Source organism: Falco cherrug, chromosome 2 (assembly GCF_023634085.1).
Source record: "Falco cherrug isolate bFalChe1 chromosome 2, bFalChe1.pri, whole genome shotgun sequence".
Lineage (NCBI taxonomy): Eukaryota > Metazoa > Chordata > Aves > Falconiformes > Falconidae > Falco > Falco cherrug.
In genome coordinates this window covers 33,208,857-33,222,321 of record NC_073698.1, presented here as the reverse complement: position 1 = coordinate 33,222,321, position 13,465 = coordinate 33,208,857, and the positions used below count along the sequence as shown (strand labels likewise).

General features: G+C 40.4%; 1 protein-coding gene across 4 annotated transcripts in view; it reads right to left on the bottom strand.

Annotated features, from left to right (window-relative positions):
* Positions 1-13,465, bottom strand: part of ENOX1 (ecto-NOX disulfide-thiol exchanger 1) — a 369,866-nt gene that overhangs the window by 149,587 nt on the left and 206,814 nt on the right. The window contains exon 4 of one of the 4 annotated variants that reach the window (XM_055703149.1): positions 4,030-4,140. The exons of the other annotated variants lie outside the window; for them this stretch is intronic. The gene's annotated coding sequence lies outside the window, so the exon portion shown is untranslated. The remainder of the gene's footprint in view (positions 1-4,029; positions 4,141-13,465) is intronic. 4 annotated transcript variants of the gene reach the window in all.

The window sequence follows — 13,465 nt, the reverse complement described above, 5'->3', positions numbered from 1 at the left end:
TTGGGAACACAATTCAAATCCATGAAATATGTTCTTTAGAAAGTTACAGGGAACTGAGGTAGCTAAACATAAAAGAAAAAAATAAACCAAACCAAACCAACCAAACAAAAAAAAAACCCCAAAACAAAGCACCAACAAAAAACAGGAACATCATTATATTGTGCAATCACAGCTATAGTAGATCACTTAAATTGAGTCCTGATCATAATAGAGCTGTTCAGTGGAACAGCATGGGAGATATGCTTTTCATCTTCTTTTTCCTTGGTGTTTTACACAAGACCTTCTCAGTTTTACATAAGACCTTCTCATTACATATGCTTCATGACATCTAACAGATTACTCCAGGCAAATATCCATACACCATACTAAATGCTGCAGAAACCCAGTTTCATCTATGCTCATCTTTGCAACAGTGAGCTCCTCGCCAAGTCCCATGGGTTGGTGACACTGCAAATTGCACCACTAGCACACAGTGAAGCACCACCAAGTTCAGGAGGAGTCACCAGATGGAGTTGTAGCACATTTTTGTGTCAGTCCACATTCCAGGGTACAAACAAGACTTCAACCTTGGTAGAAATTCAATCTCATTAATCTTCTTTAGGACAACTGTGGCTAGGGGCTAAGGAAGCAGTGCATCCAGTTTAATTACATGGCCAGAAATGCCTGAGCTAGGAAATTCTGTCTTTTAGGTTGGCCATTTCCTTTCATTCAGGAATAGTTTTAAAAATCTTAATTGTTAAGCTATCTATACAAAGACTATGCCTAAGCCTTACTACTGATTAAACCTCCAAACGCTTATCAGTTGGTAAAGACTTTATATATGCCACAGCTCAGAGGAGAAGCAATAATTTCCTAGATGATAATCAACCCCCTTCGTTGGGCACTCAAGTTACAAATTTGCTTATTCAAATAGTGCACAAATCAAACAGCTTTGTATGGTTCTCAGTGAAAGAAAAGAGATACCATGCCTGCTATGAATGGCTACAGATCCTCTGAAGAACCCGCAGACAAGGTACCAGATTTCCCAGCACAGTTTTACCACTTTTCAGGATAAGGCAATCAAGCTTTGGCCCTTAGCTTCCTAGTAAGCAACATCTGGGCCAGTATATTCAGCTTAACTGAGATCCATGCACGTTTCTAAAAGCGCTTTAAAGGTGGAAAGATCCCTGCTTCATCTCATCTCAGTGGTACTAAGATTCACATATGCAGATCCATGACTGAGAATGGCCTGGCCTCTGTTAGCATTAATTGAAGCATATTAAGAGACTTGGCAGAAAAAAAAATATCCAAATTTGAAATGTCAAGAGACAGATCCATCAAGTTTCACACCCTGTTGTTATAATATACCTTAATTACAGTTAATTAGGAGATATTGTTCCTGATGGAAGAGCATCTGACACAGTTTTTGTGGGTGATTAAACATAGAATAGAATCTGATGCATTTGTTGAATGTGGGATCTGTTTATTATGACTCTACAAGTCTATCTAGAGTATCATTCCTATTACATAGCAAAACGAAAGAAAGTCACAGGCCAAAAATATTTCCCTCGCCTCATGATGCTTTAATATTCTCTGCTGTCTTCTTAAATTTTCTGCTGTTGGCCCCTTAGGACTCTAGCACATGATCCAGCTGCCACTGAAGTTAATCAGAGACTTCTCAGTTGGCTTCAGCTGAGCCACATCAGATCCCAAATGAACAGCAGATAGAGGAAAAGGCTGAGGGAAAACAAGTGTTACAGGATTGACCTCTGGAAAAACAATGCAGTTGGACACAATGTCAATGAGGCCTTCAATACCGTTTGTGAAAGAGTAATCTTTGATTTATTTAAGGAGTGCTATTAGCTGGAATCCTTTCCTCAAAATACAAAAAGTGAAAACCTAGACATGAGCTCAGCTTCTGCTGCTGTCAATAAGGCTTGCTCACACTCATTGATCTAAAGCTGTATATGACCCTGAGAATTGTTTTGCTGGGCTGCCTGAGATCATCGTTCATGCCTAGAACAGAAATGGCAGGATTGGTTTTATCACTGAAAAGTAAAGAGTGCATGTCTTCTGCCTGAAAGGTAACAAAATTAATATCTGTTAAGTAATTTTTTTCTGCAGTGGAAAAAAAAAAAAAGGGCAGCATTATTGGCTAGATTACTTCTATTAGAAAGTCTTGTTTTTCACAGACTCTATGCACACTGGTTTCCTAAACACTCATTTACTCTGAACTGCAACAATTGTGATAAATCATCTTTAGTGCAACTACATGCTTTCGGCAAAGATTTTTTATTTTTATTTATTTATTTTTAAAAGCAAACCCACTCTTTTAATATATTTTTCCATTTCTAGTGATGGATTTTATCTTTGGTATGTGATCCAGCTATTTAACTACCTCTCACCACTTCTCCCATGAATTGTTTATACAGCAACTTGGCAGCATAATTTGCATATCACAGGAAAGATCCCATTACATGTTCCCAGAGGTGCGGTTTCGCCAGCTTTATCACTTTCTGCCACCTATGCATATCCCTGAAACAGAGTGTCTGGTTAATCCAGAAAGGCACTTCTTGGCTGCCAATAGTAATTAAACATTAATGGTGCAGTTACAAAATTTTCAGTCACTCAAAACTTATCTCCCCATTGTCTTTGATAAATATAATACCTAAAAAAGATATTTATCTTTTCATGCAAAGTTTTCTGCTGCAGGAAGATCACAGAGCATTACCTTTACCGTGTTCTTTTCAGCTGTTGCAGACTTGACCTAAAATAGTTAGACATGGAACAAATGCACAAAGAAAGAAAAGCTGAAAAGAAGGGAAATGAGCTTAGAAACAGAGTAACTCAATATACCACAGAAAAGCTGGAGAAGACTGTGGGCTGGACACAGCATTTGCTCTTCACACTCTTATTAGGTGACTGAAGAGAACAATGGCTCTAACTACAGGTTTCTTGGTGATTAAAAGCCCATGTTTGGGTGTATTCCAGATTATTCTTCACCCATTGTATGAAACATAAAGAAATGACAGCAGCATAACTTTTGCTGAGAGGAACACTTACTCCAAGAGCACTCTAACCACACCAAAGCATACAACTGCTGGGGATCAGGGGACAGAAATTAAAGGGAAGCTGGATCCACACCACAGTCAAACACCAATGAATTTCCTTGCACAAAGCATTGCTGCCTTTAGATGTTTTCCCAATAAGCAGACAAACAGTCCTGTGCCTTCAAATAGTCATCCAACATACATTTCAGGGGAACAAACATTGCAGGTACTAAATCTTGCTACCTTTGATTGTTCCTGCGCAAACCTGCCTTGCAGTGAAAGACTACACCCCTGAAATTTCAGAAATGCAAATTCAGTTTGGGTGAAATTTGGAGTCTGAGATCTAGAGTAGACTTCCTAACAAAAACAGCCTTCTCAGAAAGTACCCCCAGCAACCGCAGCAGCACCCCTCAGTTGCACACAGTGAAATAGCTGCCCTAGCACCTTTCTCTCTAGCAATGACAAACCCACAAAATCCCTAACGCTGCAGAAGGCTAGAAGGGAGAGAATGTGTTGATTCACTGACAGAACTAAGGGGCTATTGAATCAGCAGCCTTTGAGTCACAAAGCCAACCTCAGTGAACAGTGATTGAAACTTGTTATATCTTCCCATAGCTCAAGAGCACGTTATATAGCACATTAGCCAGCAGCCACAGTGACAGAGCAAAAGGCAAATTAAGCACAGCTGTCCCCTCAAGTCCAGGGATAGCCTGGTGGGCATGAAGGAAAATCTGAGCTGTTCCTGCCTGTTTAAGAGCATTTAGTTTTTGAGCCTGTCAGCATGATTCCTTTTTGAACGCATTGTGTTTACTGACATGCCACCCTGACATTTTGGTTTAGTAGTACAAAAAAAAATCCCAAATCAAACTAAGAGGTAAGGTTATAAAATCAAATGTGATGTTTCCTGCATGTTAAAAGAAGTATTGCTTCCACAGAGACCTGGAAGCTTGAACTGCTGCAGCGCTGTGCCTGTACACGAAAACCAAAAAATGGAACTGACCTGGGTTTCATGGTTCAAGCGTGCCGTGGCAGAGATCCTGGCACTACTTCCAAATTCAACGCTCAGATAAACACAGTCGTAGTTTCTTGAAGTGGATGCTTTTAATGCAATCTGAAAAGGGTGAGAGAAAGGGCATATTCCTGAAGCCTATATTTCTTAGGTAGAAATAATTCTGCCTGGAGAAGCTCGGCTCGTGACTTTTTGCTATTAAGACTGTACAGGAGAGAGGGAGCGTCTTTGAGTTCACATACTTAATGCTCAGTGGTGTGTCTACAGGGTGGCAGGAAATAAACAGCAGCGAGGAGGGGTTAACCAGAGACCTGCTGGCTAAAATCTATGCGCCTGGAAACAGAAGGGAGAAGGCTCCAAGGTCAGATATAATTTAACTGTTTCTAAAAGGGGGATCAGCCACAAAGCTACCAGGCACAAAGATGCCCATCACAACATGTTCCCACTTTCCATCACCCCCCTAAATCTAGACAAGCAGCAGTGTGCATGTCATGTCAGTCTTTCTGAACTGATCTAGAATATCTTCCTAGTCTGCAAATCAAGCACCACTGCAAAGCACCTGTACAGTAGAACGAGAACAAGAGGAGAGAAAGATAAGCCACCTACGCATGGATCTCCATCAGAATACCTAAAACTCCTCAATTGCACCTCAACATGTATCCTCCATCGTATTTCCTAAGACAGCTGTGCGCCTTTTGGAGAAATGCCACCATCCTGTCATAACTGCATTAAGGGAACATCCACGCAGAAGGTCAGATGCAAGTAAAACTGTCTCTGAGTCAGATCTGGGATGGCAGAAAATCCCTTTACTTGGACCCTGTCGACCAAAATTTCACCACTGCTCCAATAGATTTCCCCTTTCTTCACAACTGACGCAGCAGGCAGGAAAGAGAAGCGTTTGCTGAAGCCATCAGCAGTGGATGCAGACATTGGTCTCAAGTCGGGCATTGAGCACAGCATAAGTCAGAAAGTCCACACATGGGGAGGGCTTGAGAGAAGGAGGGAGAGCACCTGTCTATTATGCTTGGAAATGGGCAGAGGAAGAATGGGCAAAGCTATGCTTTAGAAGAGCTTGTTCAGCTGCAAGATGTAAAGGATACAGCAGACATTTTCCAGAAGATCTGTCACAAGCACTGACACTGGCAGAAATCAGATACGGTTGAAGACAATTTGCTAACAGTCTTCTCACTAATTTTTCTCAGAGAAAGACCTGGGGTACTGTCCCCCTTCCAAAAAAGCCTCAAACTCTGTAACAGAATTACTGGACAACAGTATTGAGGAAACACCCGTTGTAATGGTGAAACATACTGTAAAGCATAATGTAGTACTGTGGTTGTATACATTTTTTGCGTACAGAGTATTTATAGATGCTAACCCAGGCATTTTCATATCTCTAGGTATTTACTCTATGCTTGCAAAATGAAATGGCATTTTTCATCCCATCTTGACTGGAAGAGAGAATACATTTAGGTTATAAATTGTTTAGAATTACTTGTTAATGCTATCAGGTTTTCTGTATCTGCTTGTAGGAGGGACAGAAGGGAGATGGATAATGCTTTACACATAAAATCATAGAGGAGAAAACCAGAAAGCAAGCTTTGTTTTCAACATGTTTAAACTGTTCAAAATGACAGGAATCGGTTGCCTTGGAAGCAGATCTGCAGCTGAATGAAACCTTTCACCTGTCCAACATATGAAATATTTATTATCTGAGGGTGACTAGAGATTAAATAAAGCCAGACATACAAGCAGAAAGCAGACTCCGGCTCATCACCTCCATGAATTTCACAGGTCCTGTGGTAGCCAGATTAGATTTTGCCAGAGAGAGAGGAAAGTGAGCTCAATTGCAGTATTGAGTCTAAGGAGAAATAAAACAAGAGGAAAGCAATGCCTTAACTTTATATTCAATTTAACCAGGTTACTGAAGCACAATCCTGATGCTCCTCCTAGACTGTGTTTAGTAAGGCTGGAAAACGTTGTAATTTCCAATTAGAGAGAAGAACCCACTCTCTCTTTAGATAATTACTTTTCCTATAGATTATTCTTGACCACTTTTTTCCCCATAAAAATTGCCTGGTGCTTTTGTCTTGTAGAAGTTGTGGTTTGTTCCCGCTCCCCCCCCGCCCCTTTTGTGTGGGTTGGAATTAATTTATAATAGGGCTGAAACTTGGCAGAGATCCAGACACAATGATCTGAAAAATATTCATACTAAAATTCAGTGATGGGATTCCGTGTTTATTTTACCTCAGAGCCTCCCTGAGAATTCGGTCCTGCAAAAAGGAGCATAGTTGATGCGCAAGTGGGTATGTAATCCAGTTTGCTTTATTTTTCAGGAAAAAGACTTTAGACATTTCTGTTGCTGCAGACACAACCCCCAGTATGAACAAAAGCCATACCCATTATTTAAGAAAGTGATATTTTTGCATAGCTGCTTTCAGCAGTGAATCATGCTTTGAAAGAACCTTGACGTTTTTGCCTTTTATTACATTTATTTTTTTCTCGAAAAATTTGGATTTCCAAGGCCTTTGGCATCCTTGCTATTGCTAAACAGCTTTAACGCTTGCATTCAATAGGTGTTGAAATTAGCTAATTAAGCTAAGAGGTAAAAATAAAGACTAAAGTCCATTGTCACCACATCCTAAATTGTACCACAATATAGTATTTCTGCTAAGTCTGTGTGTGTGTGTGTGTGTGTGTGTGTGTGAAGCGACTGAAAAGTTGTAGAGAGTTAACACACAACACCAAAATATGATCGCTCCTTTCAGTTCATGCCACTTCCTTATCACACTCTACTTGGCAATTGCATGAAGATTTTAGCAGTAAATACTGGATCAGATAACATCATTTCGAGTCAGGATTGCAGGCTTTTGAGTGCTGCACAGAACTGGTCCTGCCCTAACAATTAAGATGGAAGTGAGGTATGAACAAGATGGGAAGGTGAGGAGGGGAGGAAGAAAAGAGCAAGAAAAGAAGCAATACTGTATCTGAACAATGCCATTGTACAAACTGCACCACCACGGTCCAAAACCCATGCATACAGTCCTGGAAAATGGGGATTCCTGGCTTCACAGTGGCAGGTAACATTAGTCTCTTTCACAACACAACAGACCTTAAAATATTAACCAGTCCTCTGTTCCAGTTATGCTGTTCTGGCACTAGTCCTTAATAAAGTGTGTCTCTGATCCTAGGCAGAAGCATTTCCCCATCCCCAGCACATAACACTTACTTATACGCTCAGGATAGCAGGGTTTTTCTAGACTCTGCCTTCATTTTTATTGCTTCTGTGCAAACTACTTCTTCCATGTCTGTTACAGTCCCTTCACCATCTCACAGACGGCTGTGCTTATGCTTTGCCAAGTTTGCCAGAGAGAGGTTGCTAGGCTCCAAGTGTACCAAAAAGTGCAGAACGTGCCTTCTTTCCTTCCTTTCCATATGCCTGGAATACCCCCCTCCTTTCCCACCGTGGTACATCAAGTACCTTCCCTTTCTTTCAGAAAGCTGAGAATCCATCTGTTCGGCAAAGCGCTCCATCTGCAACAACAGCGAGTCCAGTGATGTGCTGCCAATATTTCAACAAAGGGCTCCTCTAAACCCATTCCCCTGTGTCGGTAACACAGCCCACGTCCCCAGGGCGGGGATGCTCGCAGACAGGAGGCGTGTGGGACTGGCAGACTCTATTAATTTGGTTTTCCCGTTTCAACAAAATGCTTTCCCATATCCAAGGAAAGAGGCAGCAGCATTTGGCAAACACATTTCTGTTACGTGCCTTCTACCAGAAATGTTCATACTTTGGTCTTGAGGAGAAAAGGGGGAAAAAAAGCACCACTTCGTTGAGAGAGTTGCAGTGTGTGGACCTGGAAAAAGTACAAGGGATGAAGATGGTAGGGAGGGATTTGAATCCCTTTCAGGGACTGCTGAGGACTGTATCTGTGTCAGGCAAATTAGGGAAAGGGCACCAGATACAGGGAAGGAAATTGTGCCATATTTTCCTTTCAGCATGATGCTAGCAAAAGGCTGAGCTTTGCAAACATGACTGGTATGTCTGAGGACAGGGGTGAGGGAAGAGGGTTCAACAGTTAAGGCAGGCAGTTTTTCAGAAGGCAAGTGTACAGCACTTTTGCCATTCATGCTTCTGTATCAGGCCTGCATACATATAATACAGTGTATAAATACATATATGTATATATGCATGTGTATATAAATGTATGTGTATTAGTTGCTTTTAAAAACTTTGGCTACTGCATTTGCTTCATATGTTACCCCGTCTCAGGCATTTTAGAAGTCCAGACTTGATAGCTATCCGTATGTGATTTATACAGGAGTTGATGCATTGCCGGCCAAGATGCTTTTACTGCATGTACTTTGGATCACCCACTTTTTCTGTTGCTGTTTATAAGTTGCACAGCATAGGTTTATGACAAGTTGCAATCACATATAAGTGGCCAGCTGTTAAATTACATTAAACTCCCAAAGTTTTCAAAGGTGACAGTGTAATTAATTTGCTATTTTTTAAATCTGTAATTTCTTAAATCCTTTGAGGGTTGCCTAAAAAATCAGAAGAACTCTCTGCACTGGAACACATAACCTACACCAACTCTCCTATCTTGATGTGCTTTTTAAATTGTATGTAAGCGAAATAACAAAAACCTTGGACTCGACAATTCAGTATATCCTTCAGCAGATGAGTTTTGCTGGTTTTGAAGAATTTAGAACACAAGTCAGTGGTTGCCATCATGTAGTTTAGCTTGATAGCATTAATCTATAATACACGCACAAATTATCACACTAAATAATCTGTATGTACATGTCAGGAAGCAATTTAAAGAAACGTTTTTTGGTTTTGTCTATTTTGGCTGCCACATAGACAGCAGTGTCGAGTCTCTTACCTAAAGATGCAGGCAGCACTAAAGCATCTGTCCTATAACAAGTTCTTTCACAGACAAATACTGATCCTTATCTAGCAAAACACAGCAGCACATTTTGGAGCTCACCCATCTATAGCAAACCACTTCAAAAATGCTTATGTTTAAAGTATTTGTTGAATAGGCAGACATTAAGCCAGTGCTCAGTTGGTCTGTTGAACTGGGGTCTGTCTTAGGCTTCCACAAGGAGATCTTCAGTGCTCAGGGGTGCCCTGCACAGCCACCAAGATGGATCCAGCACCTCAGGTCCTCTACAAAGTCGGTCTAAGGAAGTTGCTATATGAAAGATAACAAAAGGCAAGTACAGGCCAAATCTGAACATTGCTGGGAACTTTCCCACCAAGCCAGGCAAGACAAAAGCTTTTGAAATGGAGGGCTGATATGGCCCAGGAGGACTGTAGCACTGCTGACCTAAGGCACAAACATACACAGTTCAGAAATCCTACTGGCTGAACTGGTAATGCAGGACAGCATGCGTGGGACAAAAAGATGATTATTTCCCTTTTGTAGACAATAAAATGAAGTGCAGACAAGAGAAGACCCGCTAAAGGAAAGCTATGACAGGGCTTTGAAATTAATCCAGATCTGCTGAATTCTAGTATGATTCTCCAACCATCAGACCAGCATTGCTCCCGACTTTAAAATATGCATTCAAAGCATAATTAAAGTAATTTATATGCCCATCATGTTAGCCAGGCAAGGAATTAAAAACACTTTGCAAGTAATTGTCCAAGTTATTTGTCACAATGGAGATGAGCTGAAACAGTGAAGGTGGTGCAGGGTGCTCATCACTCACAAGAGCATTTTCCTCTTCCAAATAGCTGTAAGTTAATTGCCTTCTCATTTTTCTCTATCTTCTTCAAAATCTCTTAAAATCCCAGTAACACATCCATCCCAGTTTCACTTAGTTTTGATCTTGGCAAAGTATCTTATCAGTCTTCTCCCTACAGTGTGCTCCTAAAGCTATTGAATGGCTTGGAAAGCCAGTTCGTTTTCCCAGGCTGTAATCTGTACAGGTCTTACCTGATTAAAAGCATGTGAACAAGAACGCAACATCCCATACAAAAAGCTCACCTTGCTTTTCAGAAAGAAAAGCTTCTGCCCTTCCTAATGTATGAACAGCAGAAACACAAAGCTACCAGCCTTGACTTGAAAACAGAGGGGTTGTGTTGGGCCGTAAGTGGTCTAGTATGTTTGTGACAGGGATGGCTTACACCATGCCATGACTTTGAAACATTCTGTATTTTCAGTCTTGTGAGGAGATATCCATCATATAAGCAAAGTTGGAAACTTAGAGAAACCAGCTCAGTTGTGTTTTTTCTAGCATTCCCATTTCAAGTCTCCTCTTCTAGCTGTGCCTGTTGTTGTGCCACTTTTTGGCCTCAGTGCACCATGTCTTCACTAATCTCTTCTCTCCTTAGATGCCGCAACCCTCTGCTGGAATGAAACCCAGTGATCTAGTCATGAGATTCTGCTGGGCCACTACTGCGACATCTCCCTTTGCAAACATTGCTTGCAAAGAGGAGAGCAGATGCCATCCAAATGCATGAGTGGAAGTATCTTGTACTAAAATTCTGCAGTGATCATGCTAGTCTGATCCTTTAAGCCGACCACAAACCTGCAAACTGAGAACATAAGTGATGCCGATAGGAGCAAGTCAGTAAGACAAGAAATATCCCAGCGTGAGCTCTGCCAACTAAAGAGTGTCAAACTTCTCTCCTCCCTTCCTCTCTCTGAGAAAAGACCTATTTCCCAGAGGATGGATCTGTTTCCAAAAGCACATATTAGCACTGAAGCTAGACGCCAACACTGCATGCAATTAAAGTGCTGGCTGCAGCACAATTTCATCTCCAACACACACCTGAAGGACCCATCCTCCTTTTCTATAGTCTTTGAATGTCCCATCACTCCAATGCTGTATCTTTCAGTCAAGCCTACATAAACTGTTTCCTGAAAAACACAGGCACGTATGTGCACACATGCACATAACTAACAGACCAACCAACCAACTACCCAGGAAGCTAACACTGTATATTTGTAGTCTTCAGCTTGTTCAGTACCCTATTTCAAATTATCTTTCTTCAAATATTTTCTTCACATTCCGTCAAACTTTCTTACTACTTCAATGCTGTGTACAGCTGCTTCTTCATGAGTCATTTTTGTTGCTCAGTTAACTATCACATTAATCAGGTAAATGTGTCTCCCTAGTATATCTAACAATTGCTTATTAAATCAGGTCTCCAATACTGTTGAAAAATAATTAAAAACCTGTTTCCAATAAACAAGCTATAAAGGCATTAAGGACAAAATAGCGTGTAGGAAATGTATTGGAAACACAGGGACAGAAAATTCTGACCAGGCATAGGCTGAACAGAATTAGCTGAATACCAAATTAATTGCTGGTAGTTCAGGCAAATAGTAAAAAGAAAGTTATAAATACTCACTTCAAATTAACAATGAATTTATTATGGCTGAACACAAGCTCCTTTTTTGTTGCTTCCTACAAATAGTCATGCAAAGCAAATTCGAAGCTTGTACACTCCATGATTTGCTTCCAGAATAGGAGGTGTAATTGATATGGGATTTACCCAGCTTGACAAAGCAAGGGAAGCCAGGCTCCCAAAATCCTTTGGAGCCAGCACACAAAGGTAATTAAACAAACCAGTGAAGGAACTAGCTCCCTGCACCTTCTTTAGTTAGCACCATGCACAAGGATACCTAATTATAGTTTGTCAGCAGTTGAGGTGATGAGAGAAATCTGCCATCAGGCAATTCAAACAAGTATAAACTAGAGATAATAACACTTTCATTGGAAGAACAAGAGACTGAATTTGTCCAGTAAATTATTCACTTTGCTTTAATTGCTACACACAGAGTGAAATGACACAGTGATCTCAGTGACCAGATAAAATATGTCACCTTCTCCCCACCCAGTGAACCATGCAGCACTGAACAGATGAGTTGCCTTACCCTGCCTACATTAGAAGAGAACAACTGGAAAAGGTTTAAAATTCAGTTTGTAAATTGAGCGATTTTAAATCAGCTCCAAGTCAATTACCCCATCTCCAAGTCAGTCACTGACAGTAGAGGCAACTTAGCAATAATAAGTATTTATATATTTTGTAATTCTTCTATATGTGTTTAGTTAGGATAGTGGTAGTTAATCTACAGTTCCGCTTAATTGAATATTGTTAAAATTATACTTTAAGCATCATCTCGTATCTTGCTAGCACAATTGCAATCTATAGCTCTCCATCTCACATCAATCACTAATTTGCTGTCTGCCAGTGTAATTTCACGCTATATAGCATTCATCTTTAACAAGTCAAGGTGTGCCAAGTGCTCCTAGCACCACAGTGACCACTCACCCTGGTGAAACTGTGGCCCCAGAATGAAGAAGCAGTGGCTGCTTTCCTCCTGAAAGCAATGGGGTTGGACCCCAGAAGGAATCCCATGGCATGTGACAGAAGCCATATAAATATATTCTATACATATATTCTTGGAAGGGTATTCCTAAAGCATGAGCAGAAAAAAGGGGGAAAAGCCCACACTCACTATAGCTGAACCCCCCCCTTCCTCTAGAAGGCATATGTTCCTTGTAAAATAGTGGAAAGAAAAGGGAAAGGAGAACAGCCTAGACAAGGAAGCTGTGGACAGAATTGAAGTATTTATCTTGAATTTGTATCTGAGTGCTCTTCATGCATTACAGTAAGGCTTAGCCCTGCATTACAACTTAATTGTCACTCTGGGCAGCATCAATTTCCAAGCCACAGTGAGTGTTAAATTAGACCTTTTTTCCTAAGTATTGTTTTATGTCTGCACTTCACATGTAAAGATTCTCCTTGCTGACTTCTGGATAATCCTAGCCTCTTTGGAAGGCATGCATATATGTAAGCATTATTTAAACAAACCTAGCATATGCTTGTATGTAAGCATGTGATTGCATCTCTTCTGAAGTTTGCTATTCAATAATATGGGGGGAAACCTTTCAAAGGGGACCTAAATCCATTGCTTTTGGAAATCCCTTATGTCCTAAAGATGAATAAGAGCCAAATGTCATCTGTCATAACCTGCAAGACCTTCAGAATATTTTAATTCTGTGCAATGGTTATTTAGAAATTAAAGCATATAGGTACTTAGAATATTAGACGCTTCTAAACAATAATTAATGTCACCTATTTCTGCTCAAAAAGCAGGTAGAGGAAAAAGTATTGAAAATGAAATGATTTAAAGCAGTCCTTGTTCAAGAGTAAACTATGTGTGTAAAACATCAACATTTTTATCATGAAAATGATTCAGAAAAGCTTCATGGAAGAAGACAAATTGTTCCAATCTCTCCAAAATTACAGTCTTGGCTGCTCACAGTTAAACTATACAAAACATTTCGTTTTGTGAAGCCAAAGCTTTATTCCTCAAAAGCTTTATTCAGTAGCCAAGAAAGTCAATGCTCAGAAAGAAAGCAAGAGTGAAACTTAACCAATCTGGTCACAATTATTCAATCATCT